At 38.1% G+C, this 21,599-nt stretch overlaps 1 long non-coding RNA gene across 1 annotated transcript in view; it reads left to right on the top strand.

Moving 5' to 3' along the window:
- LOC144379660 (uncharacterized) overlaps positions 1 to 21,396 on the top strand; it is a 487,511-nt gene extending 466,115 nt beyond the window's left edge. Inside the window, exon 3 of the long non-coding RNA XR_013442986.1 lies at positions 21,225 to 21,396. This is a non-coding gene — a long non-coding RNA (uncharacterized LOC144379660). The remainder of the gene's footprint in view (positions 1 to 21,224) is intronic.
- Positions 21,397 to 21,599: the final 203 nt, after the last annotated feature.

The raw sequence follows: 21,599 nt of genomic DNA, 5'->3' as shown, positions 1-21,599 counted from the left end.
ATGGGGCTTCTTTTATCTTTTTAGTCACCCTATATCTTTTGGATTGGAGCATTTAGTTTATATTTAAAATAATAATCCATAGGTATTTACTTACTGCCAGTTTTTTAATTACTTTTTGGCTGTTTTGTAGTTCTTCTCTGTTCCTTTCTCTTACTCTCTTCCCCTGTGACTGATCACTTTTAGTGTTATGCTTGGATTCCCTGGCTTTTTTTTTTTTTTTGTCTATCTATTACAGGCTTTCGTTTGATTGTTACCATGAGGTTCATATAGAACATCCCATATTTATTTAGGATTTATCCTATTTTCAGTTGGTCACCTAAGTTTGAACCCATTTCAAGCCACCTTATTATATTCCTCCTAAAGTATATTAGGTCTTTTTTGTGTGTATCCTTTAATTTTTTTTTTTTTGCATTTTTTTGTTATTATGTTAATCACCATACATTACATCATTAGTTTTTGATGTAGTGTTCCATGATTGTTTACGTATAACATCCAGTGCTCCATTCAGTACGTGCCCTCTTTGATACCCATCACCATGCCAACCCGTCCCCCCACCCCCCTCCCCTCTAGAACTGCTTGAGTCCATCATCTCTCATGGTTTGTCTCCCCCTCCAATTTCCCCCTTCATTTTTCCCTTCCTACTATCTTTTTTTTAAACATATAATGTATTATTTGTTTCAGATAAAGGGCTAGTATCCAAAATCTATAAAGAACTTATCAAACTCAACACCCAAAGAACAAATAATCCAATCAAGAAACGGGCAGAAGACATGAACAGACATTTTTCCAAAGAAGACATCCAAATGGCCAACAGATACATGAAAAAGTGCTCAATATCCTTTAATTTTTGTAGATATAACTGAGTTTGCTAATTTTGTCTTTTTACCTTCATATGCCAGCTTTAAGTAATTGCTTTACCGCCTTTATTCTTTGTCTGCTTTTACCAGTGATAGTTTTTTCTTTCATAATTTAAAAAAAAAATATTTTAATTTATTTGAGAGAGAGAGAGAGAGAGGTAGTGAGAGGGAGAAGCAGACTCCCCACCGAGCAGGGAGCCCAACTCAGGGCTCAGTCCCCAGACTCCGGGACCATGACCCAAGCCGAAGGAGATGCCCAACTGGCTGAGTCACCCAGGCACCCCTCTTTCATAATTTTCTTACTGAGTTCCTGAGTTAAGCCCCACTAATTCTCAAAGGCAGATGTTCTGGAGGCTCATATTCCCAATAAATATCCCCAAGACAGAGGGTGCCCACCGTGGGGCTCAATTCCCTCCCTCTTCAGGGAAGACCTCTGCACCTGTGATATCCCTCAGGCAGGTGGGTTGCCATGCCCTGTTCCCAACTAGGTCTGTGCCCCTCCTACCATTCTCAGTGGGACCTTTCCCTTCTATCTTCAGCTGTGGCAGAGTTGTTCTATTAGTGTTTAGGTCATTGTCAGAGGGAGTTGGGCTATATATTTAGTTGCAGCCTTAGATCTGTCTGCAGGAGGAGGTTAGCTTGGGATTCTTCTCCTCCACCATATTCCCAAGCTCCAAGAGGGACTCCTTTTTCAAGGTCTCTAAAATTAAGTACAGAAATATTAAAAATATTAAAGTGTTATTTTTAAACCTTCAGCTTTTAGAGAATTGACTGCCTTTTTGCTATGAACTATGAAGAAACAGTAAACATATGCTCCTAGACACTCCTCTGCACCACCTTCCTCCAGGGATAAATATTTTTAATGTAGCTTTTTTTAAGTAGCATTTGCAATTTTTTATAGGTCCATATTATTCCATAATTTAATTGATTTAATACTCAATAGATTTCCCTCAAAATTTAGTTCATAATTGCTACTATATTCCTGGAGTTCCTTCATGTTAGTGAATGCCTAATTACATAGAAGCTTAAATGCTTTTGATTGGGTAATTTTATTGGATATTGTTCAATTTTTTTTGGACAATGTATGCCGATATAGAAAAGTCTGAGGCCAACTTGATGTTTTTTCCCCTGTGAATCGTTATTTCTGGAAGGCTTAAAAATTGTTGGTCTTGAAATAGAAATAGTTAACATGCCAGTATTTTGATCAGAAATAACATCCAGTAATGTCAACCTCTATTTAAAAATCCTAAATATCAATGGAGCATATAAGTATATTTTTGGAGGCTAAGTTATTTGTCATACTTTCTTGAGCCCATCATGGGCTTTTCTGAGTTTACTCAAGCAAGTAAGTAATTTTTAAAGAACAAGATCCTCCAAGGAGAGACAGGGCAAATCCATTCTTTCACTCATGGCAGAAAGTGGTTGAAAGATGTAGCTTTTATACAAGCAATTAAGAAATCAGTTGCATTTCAAGACAATCTTAAAGGCCACACAAGGGAATTTATTAAAGGTCAAGTTTGAAACACCCGAAGAACCCAGGGAAAAAAAAAAAAAAAAGAGTTGCAAGCTCTTCTTTAGTGGCCTGCATCAGGTACTTATAAAACCTGGGAGAAGGCAGGAGATCAAAGTCATAGCAAAGCAGGGGCGGTCGTTAAGGGTGGGACAGACAGACCCCAAAGTGTTTTTTATCCTAGACCTTCATTTCAAACCAAAACAACAAAAGAATTGTTACTCCACTGGAAAGCAGAACTTTTCACCATCAGGACACAGGTGAACATATTCATTATTCAAAGAGACATATGAAAGATCCTTTTGGAGAAAAGGTATGAAACCAGCTGTAGCCTTGGAAGCTACAACGATACCCCACTGGAGTAGAGAGTGCAAACTCCTGTCCAAGGGTAAACGTAGATACGAAGCTCAGTTTCAGTTACAGTAGGAGACAGACCAAAAATGTATAAAATGCTTTACCCCTGGAGTCCAGGTTCTTAGTTTCACTATGAGTCAGAAGGTAGAGTAAGATAACAGAAAATAACTTGTTTAAAACTAGAACCTAGGAGTAAGTAACATCCCCAGTCTTATACTGAGGGAGAACCGGTATAGAGACCCTTATCAGTAGCCCAAGTTTGAAGGAACTGCTGAAAGCTCCAACGGACTATGAATGTTGAAACAAAATCCTCCAGCACTCCAAGCACACGTGAAGAACAAAGTAAGAAGCGGCATACCATTGGAGCAATTGGAATCACGATAAATAATACTTAAGCCAAACTCACCTGACTAGACGGACTCAAATCTTATTCCAGATGCCTGACAGAAGAGCTGTGCCCACTGATGTGCATGAACTATTTTCATTACCTTTTTCTGTTCTTCATTACAGATTACCTGACATTCCATTAGGAGCGGAGTCACATAATCTAAGCAAGAAAATGTGGCCCACTGCCAATAAATAAACAATCCCCAGGATCAAAATAAAAGTGACCCAAATGGTGAAGCTATCCATCTCAGGTTTTGGAATAACTGTCATTCATGTTAAAGGATTTAGTGGAAAAATTGGAAAACATTAATGAACAGAGATGCAATTTCAGCAGAAAGATTAAAATCATAGATAAAAGGCAAATGAAAGTTCTTGAAATAAAAGCATGGGATCACTGATGGCAAATTCCTTCAAAAGGATTCTGAGAAGAATGAACAAAGCTAACAATCAGGAAACTTGGATTTATTAAAATAAAAATGGTGCCAAGTGAAACAAAGGGAAAGAGTGAAAATAAAGTATCCATGACACATTATTCAAACCATTTAAATCTAATCTATATATAATTAGAAGACAGAGGAATATACAACATCAACCTTCTCATCAGAAAGGATGCAGAATAGGCATAAAGCACTGAAAGAAAAAAAAAAATCTACTCTCATCCCAGAATTCTATCCTAGCAAAAATATCTTTAAGAATAAAAAGACTCGGTTAGACAAAAACAAAAACAAAGAAACAAACACCTGAGAAAATGTATTGTCAAAACTGTGCTACAAGATAAGTTAAAAGACATTCTTCCTTCACAAAGAGTAGGATCTGGATAAAAACCTGAATCTACACAAATAGAAAAAGAGTGCTTAGTAATGGTAAAAAATATAGAATACCATTTTTCCTCTACTTTTACTTACTTGAAAGTGTAATGGACTATCTAAAACAAAAATAATACTGTCTTGTTGTGCTTATAACATATGCAAAATTCAAATTTATGACAGACTAGGATAAATGAGGACATGGAGGCAGAGTATATTGTTGCAAAGATTCAACACTATGTGAAATGATACAATATTTAAAAGTAGACTATGATAATGTTATATGGTTTGTGTTGATGAAACCATTAAAATTTAAAAAGATAAAACTAAGAAATCAATAATGGAAATAACAGAATCATGATAATCATTGGTTTTTCAAGACAAGGAATAAAAGGAAAAAAGGGCATGTATGGTGATTAACATAACTAAATAAAATTGAAAAAGGAAAAAAGGGAAGATAAGACACTAAAAACCAGCAAAATAAATTCAATTTATTAAAAAGCTAGTTTTACATATACTATTCCAAAAACCCAACCAGAGACCAGTTGTCCAATTAAATTTTAAAAAACAAAGAAAATCCACTGTTTAAAATAAATCTACTTAATATATATAAAAATAGATCTGTTAAAATTAAAATTGATGGGAAAGATTTTTAAGATTTTTTAAAAATTTATTTGACAGAGCGAGAACACGGGCACAAGCAGGGGGAGCGGCAGGCAGAGGGAGAGGGAGAAGCAGGCTCCCCACCGAGCAGGGAGCCGGATGTGGGACTCAATCCCAGGACCCTGGCATCATAACCTGAGCCGCAGGCAGACGCTTAACCGACTGAGCCACCCAGGCACCCCAGGAAAGCTGTTTAATACAAACAACAATTCGAGGAAAGATGGGCTGGCTATATTGGTAGCAAACACTGCAGACTTCCAAACAAAACATTTTATCAGAGATAAGGAGGGAAAATTCGTAATGAAAAGGAGGAATCATTAAGAGAATACAATTTTATTCTCTATATATAACTGTACATATTCACAGTTTCTTCAAAATAAATGAAGAAACTGATAGAAATGGGGAAAAAAAGTTTTACAATCACAGATAGACACTTCACTCCCCTCCCAGAGACAGGAACATATGAAGACTATCCTCAGTCAACATGAGCTAATTGAACATTTCAAACAACAACAGAACACACCTATTCAAGCACTCATGAAACTCTCACCGGGTGACAATATTTTGGACCTTATAACAAACAAAGAGATTTAAAACATTGTAAGCAAAAGCCAAATAAACTAGAGTAAATAATGAAAAGGTATCTTTGATATTAAAAGCACCCTTGTAAGATTGGGTCAAAGAGAAAGTCACAAGGGACACTGATAAACATTTGAATTGAATAAAAACCAATACATATTTTAAAAATGTGTGTCCTGCGCTATAGTGCCGAGAGTTTATACATCACATGCTTATATTAGAAAACAAGAAAAATCTCGAAGTAAATCTAATCCTGTGCCTTAGAGGAAAATTAAACTCATATGAAGAATAAAAATTGGACCTAACGTGAATGTAAATAGCTATAAAAATAGAGAAATATTTGCCAAAGACATTGGTAAGTGACTTGTATACAAAAAATATTAAGAACTCTCATAATTTTCCAAAGAGAACATAAACATCCAATTTATTTTTTTAAAGATTTTATTTTTCAACAGAGAGAAAGAGACAGCGAGAGAGGGAACACAAGCAGGGGGAGTGGGAGAGGGAGAAGCAGGCTTCCTGCGGAGCAGGGAGCCCGATGCAGGGCTCAATCCCAGGACCCTGGGATCATGACCTGAGCTGAAGGCAGACGCTTAACGACTGAGCCACCCAGGCGCCCTAAACATCCAATTTAAAACAAAAAATTTATAACAGGACAAAGACTTGCACAGACATGCTGGCAAAGACATGGATAGCAAATAGGCCTATGAACATCAATGTACTCAGGATCCTGAGTCATTATGTATGTGAAAAACAAAACCATAATGAGATATCACTATACATCTATTAGAATAGCTCTAAAACAGAAGCCAAAAAAAAAAAAAAAAAAAAAAACAAAACTTCCTGACAATTCCAAGTTCTGGTGAGGATGAGGTACAGTTAGGGCCCTCAGACCTAGTTGTGAGGATGCAAAAGGACAGGACCACCTTGGAAAATACTTTTGCAGCATCCTATGAAGTGAAACAGGCACTATTGTGGGATACAGCAATCCCACGTGTAGGAATGTCCTGTTTCTCTAAGAGAAAATTTTTCCAAGAGAAATGAAGTGAGACTTGCAAACAAAAACCTATTGGTTAATGTTTTTAGCAGCTTTGTAATTGCCAAGAACAGGAGAGAATCCAAATCTTAATCCATGGATATGGATAAAATGGATTGGATAAAAAAATGGAATGGATAAAAAATTGTGGTCCAGCTAAATAGTGATAGAACACTTAGCCAATGAAACAAAGTAGCTCCTAACACATGCACTAACATTGATGAAACTCCATGACATTACATTAAGTGAAAAAAGTGAAATTCAAAAGTCTAGAATTGAAGATTTGAAGATTTCATCTATCTAACACTCTGTAAAAGGCAAAACTGTAGGTACAAAATTCTTATCAGTGGTTGCCAGGGAATAATGTAAGTGGACAAAGGGAATGACCACAGACTGGCCCTCAGGAGCCTTTTGATATAATGGAAATATCTTCTTCATGGTGGTGGTTATACAAATTATTTGTTAACACTCAAAACTGTACATTTACAGGTGAATTTTACAATGTAAAGAAATTACTAAAAAATAAGAACATGGGGAGAATCTAGGTGGTAGATACACAGATTTTACTGTACATTTTTCAACTTTGTTCTATGCTCAGAAGTTGTCATATAAAATAGTGAAAAACAGTTTTCCTCCCAAAAGGAAAATCCTTATGATTGAGGCCAGGAGAAAAAAAATTATTATTAAAAGGCAAAAGAATTAAAAATGAGTTAGCATAAACAAGTTATGAAGTATATAATTTTCCACTTCAGGGCCCTGGGAGCAAGTAACAGACTCCAAATAAGATGCCATATTATGAACCTTAATATAGTCATAAAAATTCCTATTTGTATTTACTTTCAAGTTTATATACTGTATTTTACCTATGTGATCCCTTTTGATCTAAATAATTAAGTGAGGTAAATGGCATTACATTCCAGATCCAGAAAGTGATGTACAGAGCAATTCAGCAACACAAACTAGGTCTATAAACCAAGGCCTGTAACTCCAAATCCTATGTAATTTTTTTCTCTATCTTTCTATATTGAAGAATATTCAGAAAGGTGCACATAGTGAAACTGAATATGTACTCAGAGAAATGCAAAGATAAAGGTAGAGTTCAACGGATATTCACACACATCCATGTAGCCGGAACAGAGATCAAATTAAAGAACATCCCCAGCATACCAATGGTACCTCAGGCTTTTTAAGGGGGATCAGTATAGGAAATGAAGGTTTCATAAAATTTTAATTCTGTGGTGCTATCATCAATATAAATAACCCTCCTTTTAAGGGTTCTTCAAATAGTCAACTATTTTACTATATTTAAAATGATTATGTATATTTATTTGCGTAGAGCCTTTTAGGAACATAGATATAGGCCGATAGGAAAACAGCTCCCAAATAGTATCAATCGGTAGTCACCACTCATAAAATTACTAACAGAGTCTATTTAAAAAGTTATATTGATTGCTTTTAGCCGTAAACATGGTTAAAACGCATTGACTAACGGGATTCACTTCACTGGTCAAACTCAACTTTTAAGAGATTTATTAAGCATGACCAAGATGACCTTAATGTTCCTTTCATCTTGACTACACCTTAGACAGGTATCTTCCTAACTATGGAAATAAGCCCAGAAATAAACTCATTCATGTAAGGTCAACTAATATTTGACAAGAGGACCAAGGGTATTCAATGGGGATAAGACAGCAACTTTAATAAATGTTCTGGGAAAACTGGATAGCTACATGTGAAAGAATGAAAGTAGACCTCTAGCTTCTACCATCAACAAAAATTAACTCAAAATTAATCAAAGACTTAAGCAGGAGACCTGAATCTATACAACTTCTAAAAGAAAATAGGAAAAAAACAAAAAAAGCTAAAAAAATTCCTTGACCTGTCTTGGCAAGAATTTTTTTTTGGGGGGGGGATAGGACACCTAAAACACAAGCTACATCAAAATTAAACAAGTGGGACTGTATCACACTAAAAAGCTGCTTCACAGCAAAAGAAATGATCAACAAAATGAAAAAGCAACTTACAAAATGGGAGAAAATACTTGCAAACCACACATTTGATGAGGTGTTAATGTTTAAGATATAGAAGGAACTCCTACAACTCAATAGCCAAATAAAGAAAAAATAAAGAAAAAACAAAACTCACAAATTACCCAATTTAAAAAAAAATGCAAAAGACCTGAATAGACATTTCTCTGAATATACTCAAATCCCCGACAGGTACATAAAAAGGTACTCAACATCACTCATCAGGGAAAGGAAATTAAAACCCTAAGTAGCTCTCCCCTCACACCTATTACAGTGTCTAGCAACAGAGAGCTAAGAGGTAATAAATGCTGATGAAGATGTGGAGAAAAGGGAACCCTTATATACTATCGGTGGGAATGCAAACTGGTGCAGCCTCTGTGGAAAACAGCATGGAGGTTCCTCAAGAAGTTAAAATTAGAACTACCACATAATCTAGCAATTCCACTTCTGGGTATATATCCAAAGGAAACAACAACAACAAAAATCACTATCTTAAAAAATTATCTGCATCCCAGTGTTCATTGCATCATTTATAATAGCCAAGACCTGGAAGCAACCCAAGTGTCCATCAATTGATGACTAAGAAAATGTGGCACGCACACACACACACGTATTATTCAGCCTAAAGAAAGAAGTAAATCCTGCCATTTGTGACAAAACGAATGGACCTTGAGGGCATAATGGTAAGTGAAGTAGGTCAGACTAAGAGACAAATACCATATCATTTCAATTCTTATATGTGGAATCTAAAAAAACAAAACCCAAGCTCCTAGATGCAGAGAATAAATTGGTGGCTGACACAGATGGGGAGGGGGGATTGGGGAAATTAGTGAAATGGGTGAAGGTGATTAAAAGATATAAACTTGCAGTTAGAAGTAAGTTCTAGGTATCTCATGTACAACATGAGGACTATGGTTAACAAATTATATTTCAAAGTTGATGCTATTAGATCTTAAATGTTATCAAAAGGAAAGAAAAATTATAGGTGATCAATGTTAATTAAACTTTGTAACCATTTTACAATATAGACATCTGTCACATCATTTTGTTATGAACTTTAAACTTACAAATTATATGTCAATTATATCTCAATAAATCTGGAAAAAAAATTTAAAAAGACAAGGAAACTATCTCTTGGAAACAATCATCACAGAAGACAGAGCCCCCGAATCCCAGTGTCTATGGGAGGCTGGAGACCCAACTTTGAGAACAGCCAATTAGCCGACACAGATGGCAGTTACCATGTGACCAACTCTGCTCCGCCCACATCCTCCCGTACTTTTCCACTAGCTCATCCCAGTGTTCAACAACTCTCTCAGCTTTTGTTGCAGGGGAGTGGAGTTTTCTTTCTCCCTGCTACTTCAACAGTCTTGAGTAAAGTTTTTCTTGCCTGTTAATTCCCTGTGGTGCAATTTTTCTTGGCTAAGCATCTCCTGTATTCTAGGTGATAAGTCATAACCTCAGACTTTGAATCTACTCAGCTAGATAAGTAAGCAAATAATGAGTGTGCTAAGTGCAGTATTCACGTTTACAAATGTGCTGTAAAAAGCAGCTAAGACAGGGTGTCCCCCACCCCTCCGCCCCCAGAGTACGAAGGGCTTTAAGGAAGGTACAGAAAAGCTTGCCCAGTATATACATCATATGAAGGGAATTCTAAGCAGACAGTATAGCATGAATGACAACATGGGCACTGAGGTCATGCCGTCTGGGGAGGAAGAGATCAAGAGTTGGTGTAATGTAGTGTCCACATGTTGCCTGAACCAAAGAAGGAGAGTTGGGGTAGCTGGTAGACTGACCGAATTTAACTTATGAAAATTCTCAGTAATCCTGAGGAGTTAGGACTGTAGGAATTGCAAAGTGAGTAGAACTAGATCAAAAGTGAGGACCTAGAGGTATCTGAATATTCTTCTACTAGCCGTGTAAAGGTTGAGGTGTTGGTAGACTGAATCTTCAGCAGGATGTGGGTGGGAGAAAGCCCTCACCTTCCAGACTTCCCTGGTGTAAACACTCTCGCTATGGCTGGTGTCAAGGTGCCAGTGGTTTAATAAGCAGATTTCAGAATTCCTGACTATGTAACAGTTGGGTTCTCATGAGCCAGTGCCCTTTGCGCTGGAATACCACTGGTGTAAGGGCAAGAGAAGGGCCTTTGTCCAAGTGAAACGGATAAGGATACGAACTCATACAGCAGCTGTGGTTACCAACAGGAGGGGATCTAATCAGGGGCATTACAGAAGTAAAGCCAACAGCCCATGTGAGGGCTATTATTCACAAATAAAAAGTCTTTTTCTTAAGGGTCCTTTAAACAGTCAACTATTTAAAGGTCAAATAATGCGTGTCATGGGTCAAGTAGTGCACCCATTCTCATAGGCAAAACTTGGATTTAAACCCAGTCTGCTCGATTCCAATATCCCACATGTAAGATTAGGAGCTTGACTCAGGTTCATCTGGAAAATGAGCCTAATACGGTTGCTCTAACAATTAACATGATATATAGCCAAAGTACCTAAAACAACACCTGGTACCTGAAAACACGTAGGAAAGGACAGCTAGCATTATTAATATGTTAATTACCATTACCCTCATTTTGCCACACCCCTCGTGTTTAGTTGCTTGTGTTAGGAGACAGATGCAGCAATAAATCAGGTGTTAATACAGAAAGCAATTTTCTATGCTTAAAAAGTTTACAAGCTGAGGAGAAGAGTACGTTCAAAATACTTTGGATTTTGAATTTTCTTTCATAATCCTTTCTCCTCTGAGTATAAACTAGATCTTCTAAAACAAATCTATGTGAATTGGAACATCAGCTTCTTTTCTAGCATCACAGTGTGGGATAGGCTTGACTGGTTATGATAAGCTCATCAAACATTCCCTCAGGTTAAAAGCTAAGATAATGGTCCTGTAAACAAACATTATTTTTTCTATTTTACTGCAAAGCCAGAAGTAGAACTGCAGTTTTGAATTATGCAGGTAATGATTCATAATCCTCAAGTAACTGAAAACTTTTGTTTCCAATGGAATATCTCCCTAAGGGGAAAGATACCAACGTCCAGTCCAGCTTTGACCACTGGAAATTATATAACCTGTTGTCCGTGTCACACACCATTGAGTTTGGCATCTGGGTAAAGAGTTGGCTGCACCTTGGGTGAGATAAACCTTTTAATCTACGTACAAAGTAAGAATCTTTTTGGCCACAGCTTTATAACCTCTGGTGCTTTGGACCTACAAATAAATCACTCAGAAGATAGAAAATTTGGCAGAAAAATCTGGACTCTAAAATGGCCTGCAAATTATTTAATTTTAGAAATTCAATAACTGCTATCAAACACACATGATGAAGATAAATGTGTCTCCTACCAAGTTTCACAGTTTGGCACACCAGAGAATACCTGAAAGGCAAGGTCACCGGAGCTGGGGCCGTGTTTGCACTTTGGACTTTAAGTCCTTGATAAATAAAATATCTTCACTCAAAATCAAAGCATACATTCATGAACAAGAATCCACACATACTAAAGTATTGCTTCTGACCGAACAATTCCTAACAGTCCTCAATGCAAATCAATGCCCAAGACTGCATGCCACATTACTTATTGCAGGAAAATTGCTGTTACATAATTACATTCTTCTGACATTCAGTATTTTTGTTTAATGTTTATTATGCTTTATCACCCTAAGTTTTAGCCTTGGCATATACACTCTCACTGTGAAAACAGTGAGTTATTTTGTCCTGACCAAAAATAACCGTGCTACAGCTTTTGTAATAAAAGTTAAAACTGTGTTTCGCATGTAAACATAAAAGGGATGTACAACCAAAGTGTGATGTTCCAAAAAAGAAATTATTGAGAATCTGGCACAGAGGGCAAGTTGAATTTCTTTTCTCAGCAATGCCTCAAGTGGAAAACAAATATTTGCCCTATCTCTGTAGTGAACTTAGATTCTTTGTTTAAAAGGAAAGGGGGTTCACATTATGAGAATTATGTGAAGATTCTATATGGCATCTGTTTGAAATCTTTTTCCCCTTAACCACCTCAAATTGAAATTCTCATTCAAGTCAGTGGAGGTGAACTACCAGATGCTCTCACACTCTCTGTGGCAGGACTCTTTAATCTACCTGCTCAATCTTTTGTGCTTTCCCTACGGAGTGGATTCTGACGAAGAGGCTTTTTAAAATATAGCATGTTCGCAAAAATTTTGAGGTACAGTCTGGCCCACAGATCAGGAAAACAACTGCCATTGAAAATCATAATAAACTATTACTCACGGTTTCCCCCGAAGAGGAGGCAGGGAACACCACAGGAAGCCACACAGGCAGGCACGGAGGGAAGTGTCTCAGCAGGTGGAGGGAAGCAGGGGAATTGTGGGTACGGGTATTTATTGTGGTTTCCTCGGGTAGGAACAGGTGAGGCAGGGAAGCAGATTTCGTATCGGCTAGTTTGAATAATGTCAGTGGGCTTTGGGGCAGAGGGGCTATCCCTGGTTGTCTGGTGCCTGGCCTTGGGGTTTAATAGGGAGGTATGTAATGGCCTGGAGTGTAAGAGCCCAGTTGGTTGGGCGTATGGACTCTGGATTGGTTGGTTTTATTTGAAAAATACATCCGCACGAGGCGGACTCCTCCTAAGAAGGGGTGGGGACGGCAGGTGGACAAGGCAAAGTGATTTAAGCATATTATCCAGTTTTCCAGAATGAGGCAAGTCTAGCACATGCATGCAGGGCAGCTGTTAAATGACTACATTTACAAAAGCTACCAAGACGGTGAATACAAGAGGGATGGCTTCCTTTCATACAACCAAAGCCCGAAACACACGTAGTGGGGGCTGTTGGTCGTCCACTCTGATTCCCTTCACGGGGCGGTTGAACCAATACCACTGTGAGGATCAGCTGCTGAGGGCTCCCAGCTTTCTCCTCGAGAGATCTGCTCTCTCAGCCAGTGGTGCTCCGACCTGACTGTGTATCAGAATCACCTGGGGAGCTTGTTAAAACAAGATCACTTGGCCCCGCCCCCCAAAGTTGCTGATTCAGCAGTTCTGGGCTAAGATCCAAGAAACTATCATTTGTAACAAGTTCCCTGGTGATGCCCATGTGCTGGTCTGGGAACCCGTACCTGCATTGAGAACAACTGCTCTAGACTGACAGGAGTCACCTCCCCCAGGGATTATACCCTCCAGAGTCAAGGACTGACTGATAGCGGGTGTGAAAGTCCGACTACCTTGCCTCCAACCAGGATCGTCCGTGCTGCGGTCCATTGGCCAGAGCTCCACAGGAGAACAGGCCGTGGAGGCTGACTCCACATTTTCCCCAGGCTTCCTGCCCTCCCCAGAGCTGCCTCCCTCAGTCCCTTAAGGGTTTCTCCTCGGTAAACCACGGACATAATACAGACTGCTTCGTTTTTGTTTTGAGGAAACCCAACTTAAGAAAAGAGATTTTTACTCAAACTTTTTACTACCAAAACTTCATCTGAGAATTATTTTACCATTTTCAAGTTCGTTTAGCTTCAGTACTTTTGTTGATCCTTAAACACAGCAATGGTTTTGAGGGTGATCAGTAGTAGTCAAAATAAATAGTGGAAAAAATTGGAGGTAATTGGGGATATTTATTTGGAGAGTGGAAGGCAAAAGGGGAGATTAGTTAGCTATCCTTGTCAAGAACATCCAGGGTCTACTTACAGCTGGCATTTTTCTTATAAGGCAAATTAAAAAGAAATGATTCTACCTCCTGCACTTTACGCTATAAGGCGTTGCCTGAAAATGAATTTACATTTTGGGAGGGGATGAATTCATGCACTGAGTATTGTGGGTAATATTTTGATATCTAAACTAACTCCCCGCAGCTGATTTGTTTCAATTAATGAAATGTAATTAAGTTACATGCATGAATGAATAAATGAATTAATATGCATTTAATAATCTAAATATATCAGATACCAGACTAGCCACTTTTCCATATACATGTATTTGATCCTTAGGATTAAGGACTCTAAACAAGTTTTCAGAAAACAAAGAAATTTGGTGTATTTTTAAAAGATAGAGAAAGAGCACAAGCCCTTTTAGTGTTGCTCTTTTCCTGTCAATAATATAATACTGTTAAGTGATTTTAATGAAGTAATATATGATTAGTGTCATAATTAATGTTATGAATGCATGAATAATTAATGTCATGCCTACCAGTGATTTTGGCAAAACAGTGCAAAATTTGGGACTACCTCTCCCTCACCCTATTTCAAGCTTCTGAACAGAATTTACCACATTTAGCTCCAACCCCAGAAGGAAAAAGGACAAGTATTTTTGACCTGTACTTTCTTATCAGAAGCCAGAACTTGTGATGGATGAGGTGGAATAGTATGAAAAAAATTTGAGTCGGTGCTTCTTAAATTACTATTAAGAACAATTCATGCAATGAATTTATGCAACTCATGTTCCCACGCTATGGTTTAAGAAAAATAGTTTGGTCTCATCAGATTGTTTTAAGATGCAGCGTATTGTAGTGGAATGAGTTCAATATCATGTGTTCAAATTCAGGTTTTTGTACTATTTCTGTTTGATCTAAACCAAGTTATAATTGGCCTGGGTCTCAACTTCTTTATCTCTAAATGGGTGATGATGATGCCCATCTTGGTAGTATGTTGTGAATACAAAGTAATATAGGTAAATTTCTCTACACCAGAGCCAAAATATCACAGGTTTACAACAAATATTCATTTCCCCCACTTTTAATTCTGTGGATATCTCCTTCTTTTAATCAGTGCATATTATATGCTCCAGTCAAGCTAAACTACTACCATCTGTAAACAATCCCTGTAGTATGTAGCCCTCATACCTCTTTACACTTCATGCCATTCACCTTAACTGATTTTCTCTCTATTTTTCCCCAGCCTTTCTGAACTAGTTTCCTTGATTCTCTAATGCACTGTGGTTTATTTCTCCTATGAATATCCAAGGATACGTCTGTCAAAATGTCCCATTTTGCTATGTATTATTCTTGTACATGCATTATTTCTTAGATGTTATTAAGTGCAGGGGCGCCTGGGTGGCTCAGGTCATGATCCCAGCATCCTGGGATCAAGCCACACATCCAGCTCCTTGCTCAGCAGGGAGAGTGCTTCTCCCTCCCCCGCTCCCCCTGCTTATGCTCTCTCTCTCTGTGTCAAATAAATAAATAAAATCTTTAAAGGAAAAAAAAAAGATGTTATTGAGTGCAGTGTTTCATTCTACCTATAGCAGGTGCCCTTTGTATATGTCTCAGTTGAAATTATGACATGAAATAGCATGGTAACTATACTAGTACGTGTCTGTTTATTTGTCTGCCTCCCACACTATATCATAAGCTCTTGGAAAGGACTCTGAATTGCCTTTCTATATTTCTCTCTATATTTTCTATTTCTCTACATATTCTATTCTCTATATTTCACCTCAATGCTATACTTTCATTGGTACTCCAACTTTTGCAACAATATGGAAGTTCCACTGGAGAGGCATATATATCCGAGTCCATGTTTTATCTTGCCAAATTCAGTGGAAGTTTTTAATACATTTAATAATTTAATGGCTAAAATCAGTGGCCAGTAACCCAAAAGAGGGCCATTTGATAGCAAAACTTCAGACATGATGGAAGAGCTCTTATTGTATTCAGTATTCTCTATGAGACAATTATAGTTTTATGGGGTCATAAGCTATTAAAGCCCAAGTGACCTGGACTCTCCAAGAGGCAATTTATAAGTTACAATCAGGTGGAGTTAAAAGTACCCACCAGTTCATTGGGGTCAGAGCCCCTAGGCCTCCTTCTCTTAGTTGGTGCCTGTCTTAGCTTCCTCCTGATTTTCTTCATGACTCATTGTTTGCGTGTAACATCCAGTGCTCCATTCAATGGACGGAGCTGCCTTTTGCTTAGTGGATCAGACTCTACTTCCCAGTGTTTCTCATTATTACTTGTTATCTTCATTTGGCCGTCCTGACTGCTGTTTTCTTCCAGAGCGAGATTGGTATGATTTTGACTCTATATTGATGCCTAATGCCAGGCTGTTTTCCATTTTTCATTTTTAGTACTGATCATAGTCTCATTGCTCAATCCTTCTTAGCATAACAACCAAACAATTTTTGAAGACATGCAAACTGTGGCTATGTGTTTTAGGAATCACCCATCAAGAAGGCATAGGCAATGTTGTCTCCAGCAAGCAGGGTTTCCAAAACTGTAATTATGACACCTCTAACAACACTTAGAAGTAAATGGTCAACATGTGTGGACAGGTAATAGAGCCCACCTTTCGGCAGAAACAAAATCTGAAAGCAGAAACTATGTTTGTTTGATTGGTTTTTGGTTTTTTTTGAGAAATATGAAACATCAAATTTTTCAATACAAATGTGGACTACAAAAGACTGTGCATTGTACTGCTGGGGAATATGCTGAAGACAAATCTTCACAAGGGTAAGTGGAGAGTTGAGGGATATAACCAGATGTTTCAAGCAAAAGAATATCAGTCCACTCAGAGAGAATACGTTGGTAGGTTATGTTAACATGAGCTATAACAAGGCCAAGACCAAGGCCATGCCCGTGGGGGAAAAAAAACAAAACATCAGAGATGGGAAGAGGGGGTGAGCAGAAGGAGATGATGCTGTCGTGCTCAGTGCTAAATTGCATAACCTTTTCATAAACTAAATCTGGGCATACACGAAAACATCACCAAATCAAACAAAAACCCTCTTAGACACCCCCACACTCCAACAAAGTGACCAATTACCAATTTTGGATATTGTATAAGCATGACTCCAAGTATTCTGGATGGTTTTACTTCCATTGTTCTGCTGAGCTTTGTCTTTGTAGACAGATTGTCTGGGTCTCATTTAAACCTATAGCTCTTCTAAAAAACATGTACATTCCACTCTCTGAAATGCAAATCACCTTCAAGGGAGACACGAACTACAAGCTATTTTTCTATTTCATCTCATTAGCAAGAATTCATTTTCCCTTTAGATATAAATATGATGTTTGGGTAAAAAATAAAGGATTCTGTGAGATACATTTTTTTAATTAATTAATTTTTTTTGACGTAGTGTTCCATGATTCATTGTTTGCGTATAACATCCAGTGTTCCATTCAATATGTGCCCTCTTTAATACCCATCACCAGGCTAACCCATCCCCCCACCCCCTCCCCTCTAGAACCCTCAGTTTGTTTCTCGGAGTCCACAGTCTCTCATGGTTTGTCTCCCTCTCTGATTTCCCCCCTTCATTTTTCCCTTCCTACTATCTTCTTTTTTTTTTTCTTTTTTTTTAACATATAATGTATTATTTGTTTCAGAGGTACAGGTCTGTGATTTATCAGTCTTACCCAATGCACAGTGCTCACCATAGCACATACTCTCCCCAATGTAAATACATATTTTTAAGTTATATTTGCATTACAGTTATTTTTACATTTAATTCCATTTTCAAAGGAAAATAAGGCAACCTGGTTCTTTATTGAAATATGTTTTAACTTCATGAGTTTATGTGTCTTATAGACAAGGCTTGAATAATACATGAAAGCTTGACTTCACCCTTTGTTTAAAACCTGAAATCAAGATGCATTTTACTTTCAACTCAAGCATTTGTAGAGGAGGCGAGAAACATCATTTTCTTAACTCTAAAGTCCAACTGCATGGCCAATCAAGGTTGATTGATTGAAGATGTCTAAAGGGTGGCAGCCGATATCCTCCAGTTTGCCGACCTTGCGTTTCAGAAGACAGATTAAAACAGGCTGTCTCTTTCTAAATTCAAATGGATTGGGGGGAAAAAAATCTTTGTGCCCGATCCATTATGGGGTTTGTGCCTAATTGATCTTTGACTCATTACTGCAGCTGAACAACTTAGTGACACTGACATGAATACTTGTTTACAAAATGGTAAGTTAGAATAATAATTCAGCTTTAAAACAGAATAACAACTTAGTAAGATGATGAAAACAAGGTATACAAAAATTATAAAACAGTTCTGATCAAGCAGTACTCTATTTGATTACCATCATTTAAAAATTATCAATAGCAGTGATAGGTTGCATACATTGGTACACTCCATATCCATACACCTAGCATATTTGCTGATGACTTTTTCAATATTTAACCTCAACATTATTTTCAATATTTAACGTGAGCTTGCTAGAGTACAAAAACAATTCCTGTATAGCTACTGTACAATGACTATATGCACTGTAACAACTCACTACTCTTTGGTAAAATAATGAGTTGTTTGCTACTTCAAGTTACATAAGAACTTTGGATGGCTGTATAATTTGAAGTAATTTTTGGTGTCAATTTTTATTATAAAAAGCAATTCTTGGGGCACCTGGATGGCTCAGTCTGTTAAGTGTCTGCTTTAGGCTTGGGTCATAATCCCAGGGTCCTGGTATGGAGCCTTGCATCAGGCTCCCTGCTCAGCTGGGGTTGGGGGGGGCTGCTTCTCCCTCTCCCTCTACTGCTCCCCCTACTTGTGCTCTCTCTCTGTCAAATAAATAAATAAATTCTTTTAAAAAATAAAAAGCAATTCCTCAAAGTTTTAAGGTAATATTCTGATGTAGAATTACCATGAAAAAAAAGTTGCTAGTGTTCTTTCATGGCCACGATTTTCCTTTATTTATAGCAATTTGAAAGTCTTCTATTGCTTTCTATCAAATTATATATTCATTGTGAAATTTACAAGAATATTTTGCTTGATAGATTGAGGAATGAATTATCATTGGATGGATTTGTAACCTGAGTATAATATATTACCATCAAATTATAGATTTTGCATGTAATAAGAAACATGCAGCTAATAGACCACGTGACTTTAGAATATCTTCCTTCTCAAATATCACATGTAGGGATTCATTCATTTCCTATTATTTTATGTTAAGAAAATAGAGTTCGCTTATGAGATCCTCAAGAATCGCCAAGAAAGAGTATTCAAATACTTAATGTGCTTAATGATGTGTGTGTGTGAGAGAAAGAGAGGAGTTATATTAATTTCTCCATATGTGTGCTCTGTTGTATAGTTATCAGAATAAATTTCATTAAATCTAAAACAGCATCAGTTAATTGCAAGACGCATTATTCTATTTACTGACACTAAGGATAAGATCTGCCAATTAAACTGTGACACAGTACTGAGCTGCCATCAATTATAAGATGAATCTGATTTCAGAGATGTAAAACATGCACAAGAAAGACCATCTTTGACTAGATGAACTATGGTAACTCCATCCTGCAGGTAACACAACCGAGCTCTTGCCACAGTGATTCCTGTGGCTGGTAAGACTATGAATAAGAAACACTATCCTGGCGCTCCTCCTGCTTCATTTGTTCTGTCTCCTCTGGTGTGTCATCTTCTTCATTGTTCCTCCTGGTTGGAGTGCTCCAAAGTTCAGGCCTCGGACCTCTCTTCTACTGTCTTTCACTCCATCAGTAATCTTACCTAATCGCTTGCCTTTAAATATCACCTATGTGGCAGATGGATCAATGTTCCATCATGAGACCATTTCTAACTTCTCCCTGCCAGTGTGATCCTTCCACCAGAGACCTAAAAGACAGCCCATAATTCTGAATCTAACACAGAATTCTTGGCTACTGCCCCTTCCTGTTCTCCTAATCTTAATAAATGGCACCAGCCATCCAGCAGTTTAGACCAACAATTTAGGAGCCTTTCACGATTGTTTTCTCAAACCCCTTATTTGCTCCTCTCAGGGCTAAGTTCAAAATTGGTTCAAAATTGGTCAGCTTTAGGTCACCCCCGCCACTCTCACTCCAGTCCTAAGTACCCTCAGCTTTCTCAAGCGCTGCTGCCTTGGTTTCTCCACGGTCTTTTTCTGCCTCTATGCTTTCCCATTCGCCACAGTGTGGCCAAAGGGATATTTCTGCAAAGTCAATGTAATATTATACTTCTGCTCAAATCCCTTCATTAGCTTCCAAACTTAGAAAAGTCCAAACATTTCTCTTCTATGGTATATAAAGTCCAGCATTATCTGGCCTATTAGTATCATTTTCTAGCACTCTTTTATGTGCACACACACACACACACACACTCACCATGACTCCACTAGACTGTCGGATTCCCAATTCATGACTGCTACTGGAACTTGGTTTTATCTTATTTGCCCCTCGTTAGCCAGTGCTCGAGACACTGACTGACATATCGTAGATGCTGAATAAATACTGATCATTGAATGAAAAAGAATGAGCGGACGGACTGATAAAACAGGAAAAGGCTTTGTAAACACTGATGCATTGTCCCCCCTTCCCTGGGGTCTGCTGGAATTCGGAGTGGATGCATATCTGACACTGGGTCTGGGAGCGCTGAAGAAACATACAGACTTATGAAAGTTGTAGGCTCTTGACTTTTGCCCAGGAATAGAGACATTTTGGTTAGAGAACTGACTCGAGACCGTTGGTGTTTGTAGGTCAGCACTGTTAACCGTCTTTAGTATCGTGGTCAGTTACAATATTTGCTCTTAAAAGTCCTAACTAACATTAAAAACAGGCTATTCCAAAGCTCAGTCACTCTTCAGATGATCGTTTCCCATGTTCGTCAGCCTGGAAATTGTGAAGTTAATGATCTGTCACCTATCCAGCACCAAGGCGGGGAAGATGTCTATGAGACATTCAACTAGACTGCTGTCCGGACTGCTGAACCTAAGGCTAGGAATTTGATGTCAAATCTCCTCACCGCTGTCTGGCTATTAGGCTTGTGAGCCGCAGAATAACTGTTGTTATGAAATTCATCACAGAATGCTCTGTCTGAAACTTACACTGAGGCAGTCCGTGAAATCTGTCTCTGGGGGCAGAGGGTCGTCTGTCATTTTGAAAGAAGCTTGTGTGAGCTCTGGGGCTCTGAAGGGGTTTCTCTAATATGAAACATTTATGTGCGAATGGGGATTGCGTGTGACTTTGGGGCTGTGTAGTAAATTATGGTACTATTTTTGCTGAAAGTCAGAATGTCACGGCAGCAGATAAAGCAGTCTGGGGTTCTGAAGCTGTTCTGGTCATGTGATTTTCTGGATTCACAGGACATCCAGGGCTGTCTGTTCCTCCTCCGTGGCTGTGAGCTTAGTAGCCTCTAACATGAAGGGCAACCACCAGCAAATCACGGCAAGTAGAGAGACGCCAATTATGAAGACTTTCTGTAATGAAAATGACCATCTTCTTCCCGTGGTAGAAATTATGTCTCTTCATGGTTCGGTGATGGTAAGCTATCTTTACGCTGGTAACTGTAATGCATTTTAAAACCATTTATCGTAGGTGGGTATGAGGACCCTGAAGGTTTGGGGAGATAGGGAACTCATGACCCTATCTAGGGAGGCCTGGATGACTCATTTACTCTCAGGATACTCCTCAGTCAAAGAAAGAGAAAACAAAAGCTATCTTGAGAATTTCATGGGTTA

Source organism: Halichoerus grypus, chromosome 12 (genome assembly GCF_964656455.1).
Source record: "Halichoerus grypus chromosome 12, mHalGry1.hap1.1, whole genome shotgun sequence".
NCBI classification, from domain to species: Eukaryota; Metazoa; Chordata; class Mammalia; order Carnivora; family Phocidae; genus Halichoerus; species Halichoerus grypus.
The sequence above is the reverse complement of the archived record's forward strand: the minus strand, read 5'-3'. Positions and strand labels throughout refer to the sequence as shown.